This window comes from Pagrus major, chromosome 9, assembly GCF_040436345.1.
Source record: "Pagrus major chromosome 9, Pma_NU_1.0".
In the NCBI taxonomy this organism is placed as follows: Eukaryota; Metazoa; Chordata; class Actinopteri; order Spariformes; family Sparidae; genus Pagrus; species Pagrus major.
In genome coordinates this window covers 19,221,957-19,247,243 of record NC_133223.1, presented here as the reverse complement: position 1 = coordinate 19,247,243, position 25,287 = coordinate 19,221,957, and the positions used below count along the sequence as shown (strand labels likewise).

At 38.4% G+C, this 25,287-nt stretch overlaps 1 protein-coding gene across 4 annotated transcripts in view; it reads right to left on the bottom strand.

Moving 5' to 3' along the window:
- Window positions 1-25,287, bottom strand: part of baz2bb (bromodomain adjacent to zinc finger domain, 2Bb) — a 53,497-nt gene that overhangs the window by 25,831 nt on the left and 2,379 nt on the right. For all 4 annotated transcript variants that reach the window (XM_073473486.1, XM_073473488.1, XM_073473489.1 and 1 more), the window contains exon 2: window positions 20,397-20,439. The gene's annotated coding sequence lies outside the window, so the exon portion shown is untranslated. The remainder of the gene's footprint in view (window positions 1-20,396; window positions 20,440-25,287) is intronic.

Here is a 25,287-nt window from a genome sequence, read left to right as displayed (position 1 = left end):
GACGTCACAGCTTGGTATCTGGGAAAATATGATGGGCATTTTTCACCATTTTTAAGTCAACAATATAACAATCAATTAACAAAAATCTTTACTTGAGTCCTGTTTAATCATTTTACTAAAGTTTCTAAGGTAATGATTCCAAATACAATGTTATTAAACACTTCTTATGAATTTAGGAAATTTTGATTTGCACATTCAAAGAAGATTTTGTCTAATGTAAAGCATGAAAATATTAACGTGATTATTACCTCGGTAAAAGAAGGCAACGTTTTCCATTCATGTTCGTTTGTCTGCTTTTTTTAATTTGTTGGTTGGTTTGTCAGCAATATTACACACTCCAACTACTGTATGGACTGATATTGGATTTCCACAAAAGCTGGATGGAGGATGGGTCTCAGCCCAGAATAGACCCCATTAACTATTGGTTTGGATCTTGATAGAAGGGATAGGAGAAGAACATTTACAAATAGAGTAATAGAGTGACACACAATAAATCAAAGCTTAAAAAACAGCATGCACACACACAATGATATATACAGTAAAGCACAGTACAAAAGGTGCTGGTCACTACCAGGTTTCCGTTACCCACTAATTAGGCTACTGTTCTTTTGAAGTCTGACATAATTAAATAATTTTATCTCTAAGCACAATTCGAATTCTATAAAAATAGGTTAAAATAAAATGATTTCCATATATTGTTCCATTTAAAAAAATAATCTTGATATCTTTTTAATGAATTTGTAGGCTCTAGGCTAGCCCATGCAATGACATGAATGAAACAACTCTTACATTTGTTTCATTGTTGCTTTACTGTTAAAGTTTGCTTGAGTTGATTGTTGGCAAACAGTGCAAGCGAGAGAGATCGGACACTGTCAGACAAGCAAACCTTATCGAGTATTTTACTGAAACCAAACCGAATGACAATGACGGCAACAAGTCTGTCACAGAGTCAGAGACCGCTCCGTAGTATCACATTGAAATCTTCCACAACACATGGAACAGATTATGGAACAGAAACCCTGATGACAACTCAGTCATATCAAAGCCTTTACTGATCTTTACTATGAAACTGCTGCAATACGAGCTGTGATCGTCTAATGAAGGACTGAGCCTTTATAAGACATGCAACCTTCAGCCTCTTAGGAGCAAATTATCTTTCCACCGTCTTGACATCAAGTCCATACAGATGAATAAACAAAAGCTTTAATCGTAGTCTCCACCATTTTCTGTGATGACTCCCAAACCTCTGTGGTTCTGCCCATCATCCACATCAGGCCGCAGAGATTCTAGTACTACTGTACTCTTTTCATCAGCACCACATTTCCTGGATTTTCCATTATTTATGCCACTTCACATCTCACTGATCACAAAAGCCCACATCTGAAATCCTCTTTAACTTTAGCGCACACTCCCAGATTCTGCCTCAGAGCCTGCCCTTGTTAGAGTATTGTACATTACACCAACAAGTCCTAGATCTCCCTGGTGATTCTCCTCTGCACAAGAAAACAGGAGCAGCTGATTAATTTGAGGAGACAAAGCTACCCTCTGAATATCAAGTATCATCCCTCACCAGGAACAGCACTGATGAGACGTAAATGACATGAAAGCTGCAGCCATGCTTCACTGGAAAGGCCACCGTTTCCTGCGGGTGGGAGTTTGTGCAGAACAGAGAACAAAGGTGCTTTCATATTTATAATGCAACATTGAGGAAAAAAGATGAAAAAAAAAAAACATTGGGTATAATTTCGACCTTGCCACATCACACTTCATCTGTCATTCTAAGATGTCCAGTATGCTAATGAAACTCAAAAACCCTATCTGTGTATCAATTATGAATCTGAACAAATGACATTAAATATTCAACAGGGTGGCAAAGATTTTGTCAAGGATTAAAAAAGGTAAAATGTGTCACTAATAAATTCTGCACACTCTAAATTATAGTGTTAATTTACTTCTTCATTTTCCGCGATATGCTGCAGATATGATCTCTTACTGGGTAATTATTTTCTACTACATAATTAAACTGTCTGAGGAAGCCTCTCCTTTCTAAAAGTGAAAAACTGGGTTTTAAAACAGTTGAATTCATTTGTTAAATCTAATATTGCAAACAAATTAAAACATATGAGCAAAAAGCTAAACTGCTCAGGAGGGAAATACTATTTTACATCATTTAAAAAGCCCATCATGAATTCATTATTAGAAATTAAGGTTTAACAAGTAAATAAGCTTGAATTTATAGGTAATCAAAATAAACCCACAGGAGGCTACAAGTACAGTACTCCTGGTGTTTTAGAACATACATAAATATTCAAAATTTATTTAATGGATGCATGTACACCATTTTGAGCTAATGTAAGCATGTGAGGTGAAAGACACGAAGCGGAGACATCTCAAGCAGCAGGATGCAGGTCTATGAAAGTACATACAGTATATGCTAATACAGCAGAGATGATTTACAGGACAAATGACTTTGATTGAATCAAAGTATATGGCTCCAGAAGCATAATGCAGCTTGTCATCTCTGAATAAAAAATATATCTCTAAACAGGAAAACAATGAACTTATCAACAGAATGGAATTCTAAAACACAACAACAGCATCAATCATTTCAATGTTGGCTGCTATATCTATTCAAATTCTGGACGATAATACAAACGCTATGCAAGTGTTCTGATGACGCAGTATCTCAAAACTTTTGCATTAAACAACATTTATCATGATAACAACCCAACGTCTCTGGCTCCTCCTTAAATGTGACTGAGTGAAGGCATATTTACATTTCTGTTTATCATGTACAGATAAATGCTGCAAATTCTCTCAACACTTTGGCATGGCTAACTAGCTTATACAAAAAAATAAGGAGGAACGAATGATGTTTAGCTAGTGTCTGTGCACTTCCATATTCCCACTGAAGGTCCTAGCCCATAGTACATTGGGCAGAAGGTCATCAGATTGCCAGTCCATCACAGCTGTGAGGGCACACCCACACCAACAGACCATTTTAAAAGACGAGATACCCTTTTACAGGTATGTGCATTGTAATATAAAGGAAAACACCAACATGAGACACGGGGAAACAAAAGGAGACCATTCAAATTACAGACAGAATAAGCCCAGGATCAAACACTGTGAAGACGCAAAGCTAACAAATTTAGCCAACATGTTGCCTTGGATCAGCAAAATGGTTCACACTCTTGTTTTTACTGGATCGCCACTGGCAGAACAAAATAACAATGACGTTATATGTGAATTCATTTTCCTGATTAAAATAGGAAAAAAATAAGGCTTACATCCAGTAACTCCTAATTCTTCGTTGTGTGTTTGTTTGTGTAGCATCTGAATTGTTTACTTTGTGTGGCTGTTAGTTGGTGACTAGTGTGTTACTAGCATGGAGAGACATAGGATTTCTCTTTTGGCTCTTGAGCTGACAAAGTATGGGAACACATGATCCCAGCAAACAAGAGAATCAGAGTATTCCTTAAAAATAAGAAAAATAACTGTTTTGACCAAACTGTGGTGATTCAACTAGCACAAATTAAGAAGATTTAAGATTTTATCTTATAATGAAAACGGATGCATTTTATGTGAAATTACTCTCTCCAGCTGTGTCGTTGTGTGTGATGGAGCTGTGCATATCTCACACAGCGCTGTTGTGTTTCTGTTGCACATTTGTTTCCCATTGTGTGTTCCTTCTTGTCCATGTTATCTTCATGCACAAAACAGATGGCTGATGCTAACAATGATAATCCAGTAACAGAATCATCAGCATGGATCAGTAGTATTTGGACTGCAACACTGTGTCTTTTCAGCTAATGTAAGGTACACGCAGGAGACAGAAAGAGGTAGTGTATCAGAGTGCTTTGACATTGCTTTAAGATGGCGAGCTGCATCACTCTGAGGTCCTCTGTCTGTTCCACACCAATCTGTGATGAAAGTGAAGTATGTCTATGAAACATAAATGCCCAGTTCTGACTATAATTGCTATGCATTCCTGGTGGCCTACTAATTACCATTACATCACTATGTTAAATACACCTCCTCTGACATTAACATCCCCTTGATTGATTCTATACATGGTTGTTTTGACACCAGCTGCAGTCTGTCCATCATCCCACTAAACACAATCAACTCCTTCTGCCACACGGGAAAAATAATGCCACTCACTGTTTGGTCTCAGTGATTTTCTGGATAAGAGGAAATAAAATGATGTTAAAAGCAGGGACTGAAACCTTTCTGGTTGTTAACAGTGGTAAAGCAAATTAAAAAAGGCCATTTACTCTCCCAATTGTCCCCTTCCCAATTTGTGTGTACACTTACAAAAAGTGTTGGCTGAGAGCTCACTGTGGGGCTGACTTTTTACGGTCAACGAAAATGGAGTTAGTGAGGTTGCGGCTGAGGTGCATATCAAGTTCAGTGATACACCCACAGTTCAGTTGAAATATCATGGTCCTATGAGTTTCAATCAGTTCTTCATTCTGCCCATGTCCTCTGTAGACAAGTTATTGTTCCTGGCCCTGACTCCTACTCTACCTGGAAAGTGATGAAGTGTTGTGTCTGACAAGTCCCACCTGCTACGGAGAGAAACTGACCCACATCAGGGGCCACAGGAAACACACAGGAATACTCATAGACGGATTTTCAAGGCCAACTATTGCCTACTGTGTTTGATGGTGTTGATGCAATAAGTGGGATTTATGTACCTACTAGCTAAAATTTTCTTATGCCATGGAAGTATTTTCACATGGAAACTAACACATTTTGGAGGTGTAACCCTAATCCTTCTGCAGGTAGGTCAATGGAAATGGTTATAATAAAGTGACACTACAAAGTAGGTTTTCAGGATGCAATGAATAAAAATAATATAGTTAAGCTCAGTTTGCACACAAGCCAATGTATGCAGTTTTCCTCACAGTGTCAAAGCAACTGCCAACCTAAACTATTACTGAAATGTAATCAACAGAAAATTAATCAACACCAATTTTACATTTAAGTCATTTAGGTAAAGTGCTGAACACAGATTTTCTTCTTAATTTTTCTAGGGTAACTACTACAGTAATAACAGACTTTTTTTGATTGATGGTGTTTAGGAACACAAAGCATGCTGTCATGACAGAGGAGCTGTGCAGAGTGATTAAAAAGGAAAACATTGCTTTCCTACACAATCAATACTCCGCATTAAGGGCTGGTTTACCATTCATCTCAGGTTTGCTCTCTGCAGCGAGGGCCCCTTTTTTTATGGCCACGCTGGGAGACAAAAGAAACCATGTGCTTTCCAGAGGTTGAGTGGACAAGAATGGCTCTCATCAAGGATGGAAAAGTTTGGATGAATGTAGGTTGTAAATAAGGAGTCTATGGTGCGGCTGGTAGACAAACCCTGACTATTACGGTTTACTGGCAGATGGCAGGGCACTGTTGGTTACACTGCTTGGAGAACCTCTGGGATACTCTGGGACACTGAAACAGTGGTAGCCCCACTGGTATTAAATGTGATCCATAGCAAAGCCTGTCATAGTGTTAAAAACCCGATTCCAAAGAAGTAAAGTAAAATGTAAAACAGAATGCAATGATTTGCAAATCCTTTTCAGACATTTTTTAAATTGACAACGGTATAAAAACAAGATATTTAATGTTATGTCACAGGTAAACAGGTCAATTAGAAATTGGAAATCAATTGGTGATCATCATTGGGTATGAAAGACGCATCCTCAAAAGGCCTGGTAGTTCACAAGCAAGAACGGGGCAAGATTCACCAGTTTATGAAAAACAGGTAAACAGTCAACACTTTAAAGTGCAAGGAAATTAGGGATTTCACCATCTAAAATCCATGATAATCATATATAAAAAGTTTCAGAGAATCCTGAGGAATGCATTTAAAACGGACATGATTGTCTGAGAAATATTACCACGTGGGCTCAGAAATACTTCCGTCTGTAAACACAGTTTGTCGCTGCATCTACAAATGCAACTAAAGACTCTGCTATGCAAAGGGAAAGCCATTGATGAACAATATTCAGAAACACAGCCAACTTCTCTGGGCCCGAGCTCATCTGAGATGAACTGGCGCAAAGTGGACAAGTGTGCTATGGTCAAGAGGTAAATCCAGATTGTTACCTCAAAAACCAGCATCTGTGATGCTATTGGGGTGTTTTAGTGCCAATGGCATGGGAAAATGTGAAGGCACCATAAATGCTGAAAGGTACATACAGGTTTCAGAGCAACATATGCTGCCAATGAAGACAAAGACTTTTTTAGGGTGTCTCTGCTCATTTCAGCAAGGCAATGCCAAGCCACATTCTGCACGTTACAACAACGTGGCTTCATTATAAAAAAAGTGCAGGTTCATTGCATCCTGTTTTAATTTACATTTTACACAGCATCTCAACTTTTGTGGAGTCGGGGTTGTACTAAACACCTTCAAAACACCATCTACTCCCTTAATGTCCTGTCTGAGCCATAGCCATTTATGCATCAGTGTAATCGCATTTTTGACCTCGTATGCAAGAACGCACACATGCTGCGAGCCCAGCAAAGATATCCACCTGTGCTTATGCTGCCTGGATAATACTCCATTTTTGCCCTTGAGAATTACCAGAAAAACAAAAAATGTAGGCACTCCGTTATCATGTTTTTTCAGGGTAACATCCATCTTTTAGGGAGACGCCAAAAAATGAATTTCTGTTTGTATCGACTGCCTCAAATAAGTATTGAATGCTACCATGAATACAGTGGCAGGTTGGGTAGTTAAGGAGGCAAATGGACTCTGATGTATGATGCGAGGCCTCAGGATGACAAATGTTCCAAGAAATGCATTTGTCCTTCACAGCAGTGTTAGCACAGTTTGCAGTATGCAAGTGGATCATTTTCATGAGGAGTGATCTGGGGGTGGGAGTGGTGCCTGGAAACAGGAGCCCCACATGTTCTTCACAGACTGACATCCATCATGAACACGTTCTCAGAGCTTCTGCCTACTGCTGCCCCATCAGCAGCACGCATTAGCCATAAATTGTGTAGCTCAGCCTGCAGTTTTTAATTAGACACATACAGAGAAAGAGGAGAGGGGGGTAGCTAGAGAGAGAGAGAAGAGGACAAGTAAATTCATGCATCTCCCAATCAGCTGCTATTAATCTGTTGTTGTTGGCTTAGAAAATGCAGGTGGTAAAGGGAGAATGTTCATTGCTAATGCATAGCTATAGCAGTACATCTTTCAAAAGAATGCCATGCTAATATAAGCAAACCCCTAACTGCAAAAATGAGAGCTAACGGTATACCTGTTCATGGCCTAGCATGCAGCCAGTTCCATAGTATTTGCAGTGTTTTCTGCAAATGGAAAGGCAAGCCAATACTTGTTAAAGATTAGCACACGTACACCATATAATTATCATTACACAACCTACCTCCTTGTTTACTCCTGCATCATTTGTTCACCATCATTTGCTGAAGGCATCATTATAATGAGTATTTGGTTTCTGGTAAGAAAAGAGAGGAAGAATAATGCTCACTGAAGCATAAAATGGGGATACTACATTTATGACTACGTGAAGTTTTTAGCCCACCAAAAAGACACAGTTGATGAGGTTGTTGCGTTGTTTAAAAATTGGGAACATTTAATTAGACATAATGTAGTTTAGAGGTAACAGGGGAAAAAAATTAAAATGTTATTTGGTGGGTACAATGTGCACACACGGGACCTGAAAATGTTCAAAAGCTTTGCCATTTCAAAAATATCTGCATGCCACTCAAAAGAAAAAAGAACATGGCAATATGTGTCTACTTACTCCAAACTTGACACTTTTATTTGTTAAAATATTTTGTGGCAGAGACGGAGTGCTCATATGCGTGATAAAAATGTCAATTTTAATAAAACATTGTTTGCATCACTTTACATCATAGCTTCAACTACTCACAGATAGCAAGGTGGTAACGCTGTTAGTCTGTGACTCAAAATGTTATTATATTCATCAGTTGAATACCTCAGTTTAATATTATTGGGTTGTGGAAGATGTGCATTTGCATGTAAACAGGAAGCAAACATCTTGAATATAAATCAGGCGCAATCATCTGACATGAAGCGCAGCTAGAAATCGTACATGAGTGTAAGATGCTGGTGCAAAGGTTATCTATCACTCTGCACAGCATCTATCTAAGGACATCTATTTTTGATTCAACTGTTAAAAAAGACATACTTGTGACATGATTATTGCTTATTTGCTTGTAAGAAACAGCTATGAGGAGGCCATTTAGTGGATTATGTTACAAAACTACAGAAATCTGCCTGTAGTATGGTATCAATCAAGTATTGGTTAGCTGTCCATACATAAAGGGTAGTGTGGTGCAACCTGATTGTGTGATTTAGTCTATGCATCAAGAAAGACACAGTGAGGATAAAAAGTAAAAGGTTTGGTCAATCTTTAAAGCTTGACACCGCAATGTCAATAGCATCCTCATGCTTTAGGTGATCAGAGAAACAGCATTTATGTAAAGGAAAACATGGGGCCTAATGGAGCTTGTAACTTGTTTCTCCCCACTGTCAATGCCCAAGATGAAATAAAAAGGCAGCCAGGATCAAGGTAAACATCGCTATCACAGCTTTTTTTCATTCCCAGCGCCTCTCTCTCTCACTCTCCAAAGAGTACAACATAAATCACATGGCAACCGTAATGGGAAGTGGGACTGCGGTGTGCCAAATGAAGCAATAAAACAGATCCCGAGTGTCCCTTTCAAAGCATTAGTCACACAGTGTCCATATGTCCACTGCTTTATTGAAGCAGAAGATGCTGGTTACATTCAAACAAACACCTGTGCACACACCGGATGTCCTAAATGAAGGTCAATCATATAGGAAAAGTGGCATAATCAGGAAATTTAACCTCATCATTTGGCAAAGTGACTTACAGCTAGATAATGTCAGGCTGCCAAAAGGAGAACAACATTTTCAATAGTTGGACTTTTGCATCAGCCGTCTAATGGAGCTGCATGACGACTGACACATCACATCTCTACAACAGTCACTTTGATGTGGATAACCATGGGACTTAATACCCCCATGACAAATTCTTGGAGCACAGAGAAACAAGTGGGGCTCTCAACACTCCAGACAGGAAGGAGCAAGCGTGATAAAGACAACAGGGATTAACATGATACACTGATAGAAGCATGAGACCTTCCAGCTTTGACAGGCTCTGAAGTGAGGTTTGAAACTAAGGCCCAATCCCAATACAACCCTTGCCGAAACCACATAGCCCTACCCCTTAGTTTTATGTTCACACCTAGGCTTTATCATGTCCCGATTCTTGTTAGGATAGAGGGGTGAGGTGAAGTGTTGGGGCTACATGCTCCTCCAAACTGAGGTTTTTCAGAGGCGCGGTTCCATCCCATTTCATAGGGGGAGATTTCAACCACTACCCCTTTGTAACTCTATTATGAGGGGCAGAGGACACTCAAAAACGAGGGGTAGGGGTAGAAATTGGACATGGGATTGAACCTAAAGCATCTACACTCCTCTGTTGTCCTAAGGTCCAATCCCAATATACCCATTACCTCTACCACTTAGCCCTAACCCTCCATTTTGTGTGTTCACGCCTAGGGGTTGGGTGTCCCTTTCCCTTTGTTGGGACAGAAAGGTAGGACGTAGTGTTACAGCTACTTGGCCCTCCAAACAAAGACTTTTTTTTAGAGGCAAATTTCAAACTGAGGGTTATGAGAACCCTGTCGTTTAATGTTTTATGTCCTTTTCTTTATGTCACTGTGATATTACCAGGATGGCCATATGACATAACAGTGTTTTGAAGGGTTGTCCTATTTCATAAAGGGAGAATTCAACCACTACCCCTTGTAACTCTGCTGAGGGGTAAGGGGCCAACGAGGGGTAGAGGTAAAAACTGGAAATGTGATTGAGCCATAGTCGCTCAAGTTTTGCAACTGTTGAAATATCAGTTGCATCTCACACTGTCAGCCAGCTCAGGCCTAAGCATTAGTAACAAAGAAATTAGTCTCACCATACAACACTCCCCTTGTCATATCAGTGCTGATATTCACCTTCATACCGTATGCCAATAAAAACCCTTGTAATATCACTAGCAGTGTGCGAGGCAGTGAAAACACATATTAAAAGGCAATACATATAGTCTGTAGATGGAAAAAAGAGGTAAAACGAACTGAGCAAATTTAAAATGGTGTACTTTAGGTTACACCTGTAGACAAGCTGTCACCGGCTGACAGGTTGTTTCAGGCAGTCATTTGGAAGCCATTTACTGTGAAAAGGAAACAATTACCTCCTCAAGCTAAACAATGACACGAAGTTGTCCACACCACAGCTGCACTGGGTTTTAAATTCTCCATTTGTTAAGTTAGGATATTAAATTCAGTGCATTAGGTAGCAAAAGGGGAATATTGGAGACACAGAAAAATCACTTAGAAAGCAATAGTGTGTAGAATTTACAAACTATTTTCAATAGTGTTTTATCTTGATATAGTATGCAAACAGTGGGGTTATTGAGGGGTCAGAGATAAATTCTTGATTTCACTCTTCATGACACAGTTCCTAAACATCAAAAGTGAGCAGGAAGAATATTTTAGGATTTAGGGGGCACTATTTGGTACGGTAACAAAATGAGGGGGTGTATCTTTAAACACAGTAATTATCTTTGAGCACATACGGCAGCCAAATATTAAGTCTAACAGATTTACTAGATGTAAGAAATTTGCATTTATAATCAGGAGAGATGATATTCTTGTGAAATGTCTCTATCACCAGTGCCAAAGGCAAAACAACATATTGTAGTACAGGATTAATAATTCCTGCCTGGATAGAGCTACCTTGAAAAACACAGGCCTGCTTGTAGCAAAGTGATAAAAAAAAAAAATGCAAGTTTGTAAAAAACACTGAATGCTGAAAAACTGTTTCACATATGTGATACGCATGCACACATATTTTTTTTTTCATACAGGGGAGCAAGGTTTCCCTCCAAGGTGACCTGATCTAACTAAAAACAATATTAATATAAGATTGGGAAACGCTGCAAAAGCACAATACACCTGTTTTATATAATAACTACATTTCAACCCCTACAGTTAAAAAGTGTCTGCTTTAGAGCAGCAACTAATAATCATTTGCATTATCAATTAATCAGATGATTATTTCTATTAGTAAAGTACTTTGTTTAGTTGATAAAATGCCAAAAAATGCTCATCACAATTTTTCCCAGAGCTCAAAGTGACATCTTCAAACGGCTGCTTTTTATAACAAACAGTACAAATCCAAAAGACTTTCCATTAACCATTATTCAAATTAATTTTCTCTTGATTGACTAATTGATTAATCGGCTAATAGTCCCTGCTCTGCTATTATCCGTTTTTTGGTCATACTAATTTCTCCACTAAGCTTTCTATTTTGTCATAGGGTTGATTTTAGAGTTTTTCCATTATTGAGAAATCTCAGATTATACTCATTCAGTTCATCATTAAACCACCAGCAAATCCAACCTAACAACAGTGGCTTTGACTCAGTAGTAAATAAAGAAATGCTGAAAGTCTGATTCAGTACATTCAAAAGTGATCAGCAGTTTTGTTTTCCCCACAAATGTACAGTGAAATGAAACCACTAAGGCTGTGAGATTGCAAAAACTTGCTTTATTTCCCCCTATGATAAAGCCTACTGTTTAGCAATCTTATACTTGGCAGGCCACAAACAGAAAAGGAGAACAATCAAAGAAAAAATGTGTCATGCAATTTGTACTTTACAATGGTTATTGGTTTAACTAATTACAGTATATGACTAAAGACATTTGAGTTGAACCCAGTGAATGATTTTTTGCATGCTGCATAAAGATTTCCCCACTTTCACATATGCACTTTATTCCATAATGCTCTGGCAATTCCGCATGTCACCTTCAAAATAAAACACTGTGATCTGTGGGAAGGCTTTTAAAAGAGCCACTGACTGAACAATCTGGCACACAGTCCCTGTTGACATTCTGCTTCTGTTAGTCATTAAATCAAAGGTTATCAGACACTGAAGTGTCAAAGACAAATATCTAACAGTTTTGCCATCCAGAGTTCTTTGTTCTAGGCACAAAATTTAACTTTGTTTCACATTGTAATTTTTGGGAAGTAATAGGTGAAGGTTATAAAAGTAAATGGGGCATTTCATTATTCTAAATATGCTAATTCTTATGGGATAAAACGCAGGACAATGTTCTTTGAAATGAGAAAAAAAGAGGAAAAAAAGGAGTCTTGTTTTAATAGTGCTCCAAAACACCTGAAATTCATTGGAGAGTTAATACTAAGAGCACAGCGCATGCAGCTGTGGCTTCAATAGATGTGGGAGAGTCACTTGGGATACTCATCAGACTATTTTTATTTTGATGAATGTGCGGGTAAAATAACTAATTTCCTGTCTGCCTCTGAGCCATCTTCACAGAAAGAGCTTCTTCTCTGTTGCTAAATGAATATTTCCATCACCTGCTTGCACTACTTCAGACACTGTATTTTACAGTAGCTTGTTGCGCTAACAATGACTATATGGTATTGAACAACACTGACCACTTACAGTGACCATGATAATAAATGACATTTTAAAAATTGATGTAATTATAATAATAATAATAATAATAATATCAAATAAAACATTATTATCAGAGTTCATCTGGAATAGGACAGGGAATATTGGATTTTGTTGGATCTTGTTTCGGGACTATTGCTCCTTATACTTTATAAAATTCAAATTAAATATAGCCATGATACTGTGCGTATACATCCAAACTGCTGGGGGAGTTGGTTTTAAATAGGTGGCGACAACATGTAAAAGCACCATATTGCCCAAAACAAAACCCCCAAGAGGTACTGAAGCAGGGGACTTTTCAACATTAACCTATTGACACGACCTAGACTGCAAAACAACACACATACACTTTTCCAGGGAACAGAGGAGCTTTTAGTACATTTTGACCACAAATACTAGTTCCAGTTGTATTTTGTAGTCAATAGTTCCTGCCCCCAGAAAGTCCCTGCTCTCAAGCAAGCATTTTCTTGTTGAACTGAAATAATACAAACCACAAAACTACTTACAAAAACTGTGGACATCATGGGTACCACTATTAGGACTAGTGATGTGAATTTCTTTGATTTTGACAGTTCTGTTGCCAAAGTCCTGACAAGTCTAAAAAGAGAGTGAGATAAATGAACCTCTTGTTTTATAGTTTCAATGTGGCTGTGTACTAAAGCAGAAAAATAACCAGAAACAAAGAAACACTAAGTAGATTTATGGCTACTTTTGAGACAAGCGTCTAGTGTTTCAGCTGTTCTTCAATCACACTTTGTGACTCTGCAAACATGAATGGAATACATCAGGGAATTTTTTGTATGCAAAAAATGTCTCAGATGAAGCTTGTGCTTTTTAATCTGTTGTCAGTCTAATTTACTTAATCTTTATTCCTTTAGATGTGGCACACAAACACATACATAAATGTACAAGATCTGGTCGAAGCCCAACAGAGTTATTGGTACTGAAGCAAAGATCTAGATGTGTGTTGGTAGCACATCAAAAATAAGCGGTTCATAACAAAAACAGAAAAAAATAAATAAAAATAAAGAATTAACCCTAGTGGCGCGCAACACACTCAAAGAGCTGAGGGTATAAAACAGAGACGTAGATAACAGTAAAACCATGCATGTGCCGTTCCAGATACACCCACATACCTTCTAATCCTAACAACAGGAGGCCATGACCACCTGTGTCACAGAAAGTAGCAGAGCGGGATACAAATCAGACAAAAACATTATTGCTAAAGAAAAACCAACAGGATGCAGACACAACAGGTTCATGGTGTTACTTAAACCCCAATTTAAAATCAACAGAGATTATCATCAGTCAGCCAACATATCTTGTTGAAACATTTCACCATATTATAATACCCTGAGGGATAACCAAAAGGCATCTAATTTATCTGCCTGCAGCATTTTTGCTGTTAAATCGTTTAGAGCTCTGCCTTCAGGACAATACGAGTTACGTCTGGCACAGGCCAAACTAATACTGATATACATGTACTTTCACTTAAGCAGGTTACCACCTGTGAGCCAAATGAGGAGCAGCATCTGTCCTTGCTAGTATTGTCATTGCAGGGCAACTGTATGAGGATATTGTGAAACAGAACACCTTGCGCACAGACAGTCTTACTAATGGAAAAATCTTCACACAGTTCCTGTTAGTGAAACTCGACAAGCGGTGCCCTCTGAAAGCTGTGCGCAGCCAGGCCTGAAAGAGGGCAGGAAGGGTGCATGGCATTGCAGCTTAATATCATCCTCTGTACAGACAGAAAAACTACCTGTGTGTATGGGTAGCTCCAAACATCACAATGGTCTAAAGCAAATACATCACATACAAAATCTGATTTTTGCAACACATGAAATTTGGAACATGCTGTTAAGTATTTGAATGGAGAGAAGAGCGCAGAAGTAAGTGGCTAATGCCCAAAGGAAGCAGCTGACCCACCAACCAACCTTTATATAAATATGCATGGCTAATATAATATATGCTAAAGCTTTTTTATCTCCCGCTGTGAAAGAAATGTTATTGACCTAAGTGCCTGATTATTACCTGTTATTCAGAAAATACATATGGATATTTATTTTTAATTGCAATTAAACATTAGTGCAAAATTGGCAAATATATGTGCAAGATAAAGCAAATAATATGATAATAAAAAAATAACAATATTTTGAATGTATGAAGATCGCTATGCTGTATAAATCTGTTTAGCGATTCAACATAATGAATAATCAGAATGTGGGGTAAGGAGACAACCCTTCACTCTCTCTGAAGGATGCCACTCAAATCCAAACATTTTCTCCTGAATATTTAGGCTACGTGAATACAATATTATTTTTGCTGCAGGAAGACAGTCAATGCATGACAATGAGATCTGCTAATGAAATCAACCATCACTCTGCAATGCATACATATTAAACTGGGGTCTCAATGTCATTTGCTTTTTTGCATCGTTTATTCTTTTAGCTCATTTCCCCCAGGTTCATTCAATATTTTATTCTGACTTCGATTTGTTTACAGCCAAGACTAATGACTGCATATCACGGTTTTATTCTGTGTGCTTGTGTTATCTGTGTAATGAGAAGAGCCATTACCAAATTAATGTTATTTGCATAAACATTTTCACCTTCGTAAATTATTTATTTTGAGTCACGCAATGTTAATGACAACCAATTGCCAAATAGAAGCCATGCGATATATCTACACTCCTGAGGAATCTCTTCCATTAACAATGTTGTTTAGAACTCGAATCAATTACAAAAATTCTGTAACGACATGAAATAAATGGAGCTAAACAGCTGTCATGTATTGGTATTTTAAATTCGATTTATTTTTATACTGTGCTTAAACAGGTACAAAAACTTGCTTGTTCACAAACTACAATTTGCTTCCTCATGAAGCACTAACAACAAACGCCAGTTTCATGATTACACATGCAATCTCTGTGTAAAAAAATGACATTTAAATCCCTTTCCTCTAGCTTAGTAAACAATGGAAGAGAGATAATTGATCATGTGCTAAGGGGATCTCTGTGAGCGGCAGAAGGTCACCGCCCGCCAGCAAAGCTGATAGGGAAAATGGCGTTGATGCTCCCGAGCTGCCATTTTTCTTCCCTGACAAAGACTCCATCTGCCACCGAGCCATTTGCAGCCTCCGAGTCAGAATATCAATGATTTCCAACCATTCGACAACGCTGCGTTCACCTTGGTGTCACCTCTATACCCATCTGAGTGCTGACACCACAGATCCTATAGACTGCCATTGAACTCTCATCCAGCCAAGTGGCATTTATGAAGCTCAAGAACAATAGGCATTTTATTAGAATTGATAAAATTTGAGCGGTCTATAATCAAGCAGCTGCAAGGCTCAATAATTTCTAGCTTATCATACATACATTAAATGAGGAGCAAAATCAAGCACGCGAAAAGAATGACAGACTTGGAAGCGTTTCCAATACACAATGCAAGATCTTTATTTTGTGATGCAAAATGTTGCTCTGAAAATCCCTGTTGTCCAATGAAGACTTAACGCCAACATTAAAGAAGGAACAGCAGGCAGCTGGCCATGATCACCCAAGAAAATTCAATTTTCCTCAATGCCATCTGCACACCTCAAAGACGCAGAAGCAGGCCTACAGCCTTCCAACAAGCTCCCAAGTTTGGTCTACTGGGATGTTATCCCAAAACCTAGGCCTGTCTGACCTCTCACCCAAGAGGAGAAGCACATATAATTTATTCCACTTTATTGACAACAAACTATCCTCTGCGACTACAGCTGCCTATAACTCAAACCACTCTGCAGTACTACCTTCCTCCCAGTGGTCTTATCCCTACTGAGCAGATACAAGTTGCTCCATATAAATCTATAGTGCTGCCTCTATCTGAAATATTATATTACTCCCTTCAAACAGGCTATAGATCAACAGAGAAACCTAAACAGTATATTCGGAAAACAGTGAGTGTGCCTGAGCATCAGCCAGAATACACTACAAGTCACACATACTTGTGTACATAATATTCCTGTCTATTCTTTAACTTTATTTGGATAGCCTTGTTGTCCTTGTTCTTTGGCGGTATGTCTATCCCTGTGCACTGAGAGCAATGAAAGAATCATAGTCAAATTCCCTGTATGTGTACTTGTCCAAAAAGCTGCCTCTGCACATATGCCACTATGGCTTGGTTTGCTGTACATACCAGGATGTAAGTACAGCACATGCAACCAAAAATTTTTGTTGGTCACACCGGTGCACCGCACATTCAGCAGGTCAGATTAAAAGAATATAAGAAAATATTTAATCGCAATTTCTTGTTGCATGTGCCATGATGTGAATAAAGAAAAACATCTCTCTGCACCTTTATTCCTATTTACAATCATTTACATAATTGGTTAAGAAATTAAATGAAAAATGTATTATTGGGTGCACCTTAATTTTATGCTGGTGCACCCAATTGAAAAAGTTAGGTGCACCAGTGCAACTTGTGTTAAAAGCTATTCTGGAGCTGTGAGAAGGGTATTTATTTTCAAAGTTAACATAAATCCTCTAAACATGCAACATACACGACTTCATCCTTCAATTAAGAGAAGCTGATAAGACAATTAAAGTATCACCATCAACCATTTCTGTGAATTACTGTAATATCAAATATTCATTCAACTAATATATCTCATCCCATTCACACCGCTGAGTTCTTTCATCACTTCTCTTTTCCATCCTACATGTATGCTAGTTCCCCTCTGGGCACAAAAAAAAGAGTGGGCTCTGATACGTACTACAGTTGAAACACATCATATTACTACACCCTACACCGTAAAGCTACACTGTTAACTGAACCACATCAAATATGTTTTAAAAAAAGAAAAATCACAACATGATGATGCATATAAAGCATAAAGCTCACCAGTCCTTAAAGCCTCCCTCCCTCTCAAAACTGGGAACTTGTTATGATACCAATAATAATAACAGTACTACTTTTGTAGTTATAACAACCCTTAAAATAATAAAGTTGAAATTGTAAAAATCCTTAAGATAGTTAAATTAATGCTGGTTATTCCTTTAAACGTCATTGTAATACACTAATATGTTTATAGGATTAGAATTTACCTGACATTTTAATAGTGGAAGGGAACATGGTCCTGCTTCACTTTGTCGTCCCTTAACAATTCCTCAGAAAACAAGCATGTGTGCTTTGTGTGGAGCCAGACATGCCCTTTGTCTGCTTTGTATCTCCATTGTGTTGAAGTGGTATAGAAATGAATGCCAGCACTGGCTGGCTTTTACTATAACGCAGCTGCAGGCACATGGTGTTCACTGAAGAGCTGATTTACATTTCTTTTTGCTTGATTAAAGTTGGTCTAGATCTCTGTATGTGTGTTTACTGACACTTCTTTCTGGATCAATTTGAAACATTGGCTGGAGCTCAGACAAATCTCAGATCCTTGTATTTTGCAGATATCAGGTAGGGATTAGTTATTGGTATCTACACTGCTCTTTTCACCAATTCTTTCATTAGTTTCCCTTTCTTTTATGTTTCCTTTACTCTTTTCCCCTTAGCAGAGGAAAGATGGGCTCACTGCTCACAGTTTAACATAACAGTTTCATACAGTTTGCCTGTGCAACACATGTCTCAACTACCCATAAAGAAAAGTAAACTTTCATCAAAGCTGATCAAACTATAGGCAGGAGAGAAGTGGAGCTTGAACAAAGCAATCAGAGGCAGAGATCGCTACACAGATGAACAGTGTACACCGATTTCAAAATATGACCATACTGTCACTGGACTTTTAGGGTGTTTTTTAAAATCTACACTAATTAGTCCGGTTAAATCAGACACTGGCTCGATCCCAGCAGGCAACCCTTGATACATGTCATTCACTCTCCTCCCCATTTCCTACTTGCCTCTTCACTATCAACATGTACAATAAAGTTGAAATTGCAAACAAAAAAATCGTTTTGCATTTTTTTAAATTCAGTTTTCAGTCACAGTTAGATTGTTTAGGATACAGATAAGATGACAATTGGTGCCAAAACATAGTACAGCTTGGCTTCAAACAGACCCTTTTAAGCACAGAGGTAACTTGTACTAGCCAATCACAACACAGTAGTACTTGCTAATAGCACAGTAGAGCAGGACTAAATTAAACTGTCTTGGGAACAAAAATACTGGCATCCACTACACAGACCGTATTTATTTTCTGGCTCCCACCCAAGACATATTTCACCAATAAGCGGGGTGGACGATCCTAAATCGTTCATAGTGATGCATTTAGGTTTATTTGGATTTTTTTGTGTAAGAAAAAACAAAAACCCAACCAAGAGGGAAAACACTCAAGTTTACAACCTCATCAACTGATCCAGATCAGAGCAAACCAACTATAGGAGTGAGAATGTTCTCCAACACCACAGCTTACTACATCCTTCTAAACAAAGAGCTGAATATTCATGAATACAATATGTGGGTGTTAAATGACCCACAGTCACATCAGGACTGTGAAATTGCTGTATAGCAACCGTTGTGTCAGCTTCAACAACCAAAAGCCAAGGCTGACTATAACTTCCCAACCTGGCAGCTGTTTCGGAACTTACTGTTGGGGCCTGTAGGTAAACTGAAGGTTACTCATAACGGCTATAATAAATCCTTGAGGGCCTCTACTTCACACAGATAAAAGGGAGAGTGCTCAGGTTTAGAGATGATGGGATTCCTGTGGCGAGGCTCATTTTGCCACTGCCATTTCAACTCGGCTCGTCTACAGCGCTGAAGATGACCTGTCTCTTTCCAGGGTCAGTCACATAAACAGTGGGAGACTTCTTCTCTTTTTCTCGGGAGGTGGCCATGTACATGTCATAACCTTTATGAAGCAACGAATGCTGAAATGATGCCATGAAATTTAAGTGAGCAGTTGTGCTCACCTTTATGATTTTACTTAATGCTCAAAAATTTTGGAAGTACAAAAATGAGTAGCAAAGACACAAGAGGGAAACATTTTGGACGGATTGAACCCTACATGTGAGCAAACATCATTCCAGAACAAAGCAGCATTGATCATTGAACTACATCTGAACATCTCTTTCTATGATCTAATATAATTTTCTTTTGAGTTTGTCTATCTCGAGTGAGACCAAGTGCAACCGTCTTCATAAATTCACTGTTTCATTATAAATACCTTTCATTAATTCACACCTACTCCATAGTGCAGCATGTACAACAGAGAAAACTTATGCACTTGCAAGACAGCAAATGAACTCCCTGGTATTATTAGCAGCAAGTATTGCAGTCAGAGAAAAAAAACACATGTCACACTTTCTGATGGAGTAGAGCTCGGGCTCTGTCTTGGGGCAAGAATTCAATTTTTAATAGCAGCTAGGAATCATCTGTATATGCAGAGTAGCCCGAATTAAAATTTTAAAACAATGCCAAACAATGGCTCCAACCCCACCAATTAGCCTTGTTTGGCTCACAGTAATTTATCTTAACATACCCCATAGTCAAAAAAGTTTTCCTTCCTCCACCAAGAGATTTAAATATGTTCTGAAGCCTTGACACTCTAATTCTAAGAAAGACAGGAATTAATTAGATTAACACACAAAACGAGAGCAAAGTGTAATGCAGCACAAACTAATTTCATAAAGGAGGACTTTGTTAAATCTCAACCTAATTGGAAAATTTTAATCCTATACCTAAATAATACTTTAAAATGAGGTGCTCCGCTTAGTCCTGCATTTGCATTCATGAGTTACTTTTTCCAATTTAACAAAGCAAACTGTTTTGTTCTCCTGTACAAAATCAAAAGAGCCACTTCAAAGAGCAAAATGGCAGAGATGGACAATGGGTAGCTGATGTAACCAAACACTTACTGCATGAGACTGTCCTCAGTTCTGCGACATCCTCGCTCTGCACCTGAAACACGAGACAGCGACAGTCAGATTTATTGCCTGACTTTTATCGATTTACTCATTCAGCATCGTTCCCATCTCAAAGCTCCATGAAAATGAAATAAAAATGGTAATATGGATCCATGGGCAAATGAGTTATCCATTCTCAACATCAGCAGAAAATCAAACTCCTGCACCAAGAGACAACACAGGGCAGTGGGACATGACAAAAACACTTGGGAGAAATTGGATTATGGTTGACTCTATGACAAGAGCAGCTATATGGCCAACGTTTTGATTTTGCAGAAAAATCGAATGACCTTTGGAACATCTATCAAATAAAAAGCTTTTATTTTGAGTAGAAATTGAAAAATGCTTAAATACCAAGCTTCAAAGTTTAGTCATACTGAAATAGAAATGCACAATAAAGCAATGTTTATCCTTAATGTTTATCCTCTCATGAAGCCCCTCTCACGCTCAAGAGATTTTATAGCAAGACACACATATGTTAGGCACTGCAAACATTTCTGTCCAGCCACCACATGTATATTATTTATGCATTACCATCTGGGTTCATTTTGTTTGGAATGTAAAGGAAATGGAGCCTAAACCAGGTTCAGTCTTTGAATCAATCCTCAATCACTTGTCTCTAAAACCAGAGAACTAAAGCCATGGCCCTGTTTAGTGACTGTGAACTAAATCATACAGCGCAGTCGCAATTTATCTTAGAAAAAAAAGTTTGCACATCCAAATGAGATAAATACTAGGTGCTAGAAAGATGGACATATGAAAACTTAAAAGAATTTGAATAGTTAACATTGGACCAATCATATCTTACAAGTACAGCATTCATGCTTTCACATCTACATGTGGGTCACCTTACAGTTCCATCTGTGTCATGTTGTTGTGTGAATACCAGGGTTAAAGAGATTACAGTCTTCTACACTTGCAGGTTTGATTCAGCATTGTGAGTAAAAAGGTCACTCTCTCGTTTCAAATAATTGGTTGTTGCAACAAGTCTTTGAACTACTACAAGGCTGAGCCTCCTCAAGTTACTCTCCTCAGGTTAGAGGCTGTTTACTAAATCATGAGTGATAACTAACAGGTACCAAAAACAGGTTCCCTCTTTATAGTCTTCTTGTGGTACAAGATTTGAGGGTTTCTGCTCTCCAGAGAGGTCAGTTTGATCAACTTTGTGTTTGTCATGTTCATGAAGGTTTTTAAATTAGTAACATTAAATGCAATGGCAACATTCTAGCTTCCTTCAAAGTACTTTTGGTAAAGTAAATTTTAAACCTTTGTGTAACCCACGGTAACTGTACCTAACCTGTAAATCTGTTTTGCATTTCTGCCCCAGATAGGGCTCTTAAATGCGGAAGGGAACTCTTGCAGCATCGGAAGATGGGACCTCATCTCAGCTTTCGAAATGTTATTGGACCAAATGGCTCAAATTCTGATAGCCAAATGAGTTATTTGACAGGGTTTGTAATGCTCAAAATAATGTAACTAGTGTTTTATAGCTGCTTGTTTCACAATGTAAACTTATGGGAAAAAAGACCTCAGGGCCATGGTGCATCACGTGCAACTTGTAAGTAGACTTCGTCAAACTGTCTTCAAAGCCTGGCCCTCTTCCTGGGGGCTTGCCGCGAATGACAAGAGGACTCTGGTTGCTCTGATTGACCAATCAGTGGTCTGCAGAGTTTTATCTTTATCTTTTAGTATCTGATCAGTGTGCTATGTACCTCAAAAGAAGGGTGACAAAAAACAGGACGCCGTTTTTTGGGTACCATCCCCAACTTTTGAATATATAGAAATGCATAATGTGTAATGAACTGAATCGGACTGTTTGGTGGAAATGAGGCCTTTATGAAAGTGGATGGGTGCATAAGCTTTGCCTTCCATAGCAGTGTCCTACTGTAGGTCTATGTCCCAACTACTATTAGTAGTCAGTGTTGACATTTTCATTGTTTACCATGTCCATGTTTCCCTAAACATTAACTATTATTAATTGACTTTGCCACTTTTTGGATGGATGAGCAAAATGAAAACATGGGCAGTGACGATGTTGTCGATGTTGTCAATACATAGGTCCAATATAAACATTCTTTCAGGTATGTTGAAGAAAATTATAGAATAGGCAGCAGATCATTACATCGGATAGGATCAACTATCTGAACTGTGGATCATTTTGAAACTCAGCTTAAACGCTTCAGAGCCTTTCAATAAAAGGAGCTTGCTTAAAGTTGTATGTCATATAATGAGTGGGTAGGTCTCTACCTCAAAATATGAATCTGCAAATATTCCAAGTACGAGACAGAGTTGCAACACTTCCCTGCATGCTAACTGCCTGTGCAATGTCTCATCATGGTGAGGAAAGCACTTTTTTTGGCGTTTGCTGATCCAAACATTTTTAGGGATGAATTTCTTTAGCCCACTCTCTTATCAGGCCAGACAATGTTGAGTAAAAATGTAATATTCAAAGATGTGGCTGCAGCAGCAGCATGCAGAGCACAGCTAAAGCGGGAAGTGTTTGTGGCAGCAGTGACCAGATTTTAAATACATGAGGATCAATAAAAAGGGGACTGCTGAGGCACAGTCTTCATGTGAGAGAGGAATGGTTTACAACAGAAACTGGACAAAAGTTTTGTATTAGTCCTGTGATAACCTGACTAAGAAATAACAATTACAAATTCTCAGCTGGCCAGCATTTCCTGCAGCAAAGGAGGCAAATAAACAATAAACAGCAAAGCAAATAGTGCAGACCACTAGCATTTTAAACATCTGCCCCATTAACACAGCGGGGGAGACTTCAATCTCAGAAGCATCATTGGTTCAAATAAAGCACTGCGACAAGCAATCTCCAGGCGGAGAGAAAATAGACCAGAAAGATGAGTGAAAAAGAGTAATCTCCCTGACATATTCCTAATAATCCACCTCCCTCGTGCCGCTCCCCCCAAAGCTCACCCAATCATAAAGTGTCAACACTGACCTACAAAAAGGGACTCCCGTCAAGCCTTACATGTTTAAAAACATCAATCACAGCAGACAAAGAGGGTACATTGAATTATACAGTATTAACCTTCAGGGCTTGCATATAAAGACCATAGATTTATTTATGCTTGTGTGTTAAGAGCCTCGACACTGTTCCTTACAGCAAGCTGGCTGCCAAATTGATGAACCTGCTCAGCCCTCAGCAGGAGACCAGCACCTTTGATTAATGAGTGCAAACTTGTGGAAAGGGTAAGAGCAGAAGAGACAGGGTAAAAATTGGTGAAAACACAATTAGCAGTCCTGCTTTATCTTTCAAAGGGGCCAAAATGAAAAGAGGGAACTTTTTAAAAAGCAGAGGGCTCATAAAAGGGGGGACTTCTCATGTTCTGTAATGACATACTGAGAGGGGCTATGTGCAGTGTGATCCCCCCTTGAAATGGTAAGCAGTGTGACCAATTCAGCAAATCTGGTTAGGCTACAGCTCACAGAATTTGGTATGGTTGGAAAAATTATACATTAGACAACTGAATTTACACGACTGCGGGTTTTGAAATGTGCACAAAAATCTAACAATGCTGATGTGGTCTATTGCTAATGCAATTTAAGTGCTACATGTTTATAGTAAGTTGTGACTGACACAGTGTTCATTGAAGTTATATAATTGATAGTCTGATAGGAATATTTCCTATTTCTAACTTCTCTGATGTTTAAACTTACAGTAGATTAGTAGAATACTCTAAAAGTATTAAAACACACTTAGTACTAAACCACAAGTTGTTTGAAATCCTAAATCACAATCTGCAATAACCAAATTGCAGAAATTGCTGAAATGGGCGCCCCTCTCCGCTGTGCTGATGAACACTTATGAACATATAGGGCAATGTTTAACCAAACAGTCAAATGATTGTGCACATCCTTACTTTGTAATCAAGAACATAAATCTCCCAAAAAATTTGTGGGCTAAAAATGATTTTTATGATTTGACCGCAAGTGCTCTTTTAAGTAATTTACCAACCATGAGTTACATTTGCCTTTGGAAGAACAAAGTCTTGCAATATTTTGTTAACATTCAAATGCCAAGTTGCTGACTCCTTTTATTTCTCAGTGTTAAAATACTGTATTACCATACCATATTAGAAACCTAGTACACAGCATTTCAACAATGTTCTCTCTGCAGAGGTTTTCAAGGACATGTGCTCTGAATAAATATGAGGCAAATTTTGTGACCTTCTACCTGTGTTTTGATTCATTGGCAGTTACTGGATGCATGCATAACACATCAAGGCTGTGATCTGATTTATCTTGCTGCCTTGGCTACTGAAGCCATTTAAATGATGGACTTTACCAGGAATCATGTTTACTGCCATTTCACTCGAGACTGTGTGTGCAAAGAGCGCACACTAGTTCATTACTATCAATTATATCTGTAACGACAAATCAGCTTCACTGTGTAGCAAACAAAGGACGCCTGCCAAAACAAACTAAATGGCACAAGTTAAATTTACACCATCAGAATAAACTCTATGCACTGTATAAAGAGGATGGTTGATGCTGCCTTCACAAAATTAATACAAGTTAATACAGAGAGATTACAAAAAATTATTGATGGCTGCATTCCATTTAGCTGCTTTAGTTCAGGTTTCTGGTATTGTGCATGCTTGCTCACTGTCATGGCTCACTGGGACACTTGAACAGGACGAAGCTGTCATTAATGTTAATAGTAAGCTTTTCCAACTGTAGGATAAGTCAAGATGTGGAAAAGGGCTAGTTGATGTTTACTTATCTCAGGCATGGTCTTAAATTAGTTCAGGTGAATTAGGGTACACTTAAAATGTAGTCAAACTTTTTTGGAGATTGTCCTTTTGTGCCTGTGTGTTCAGAA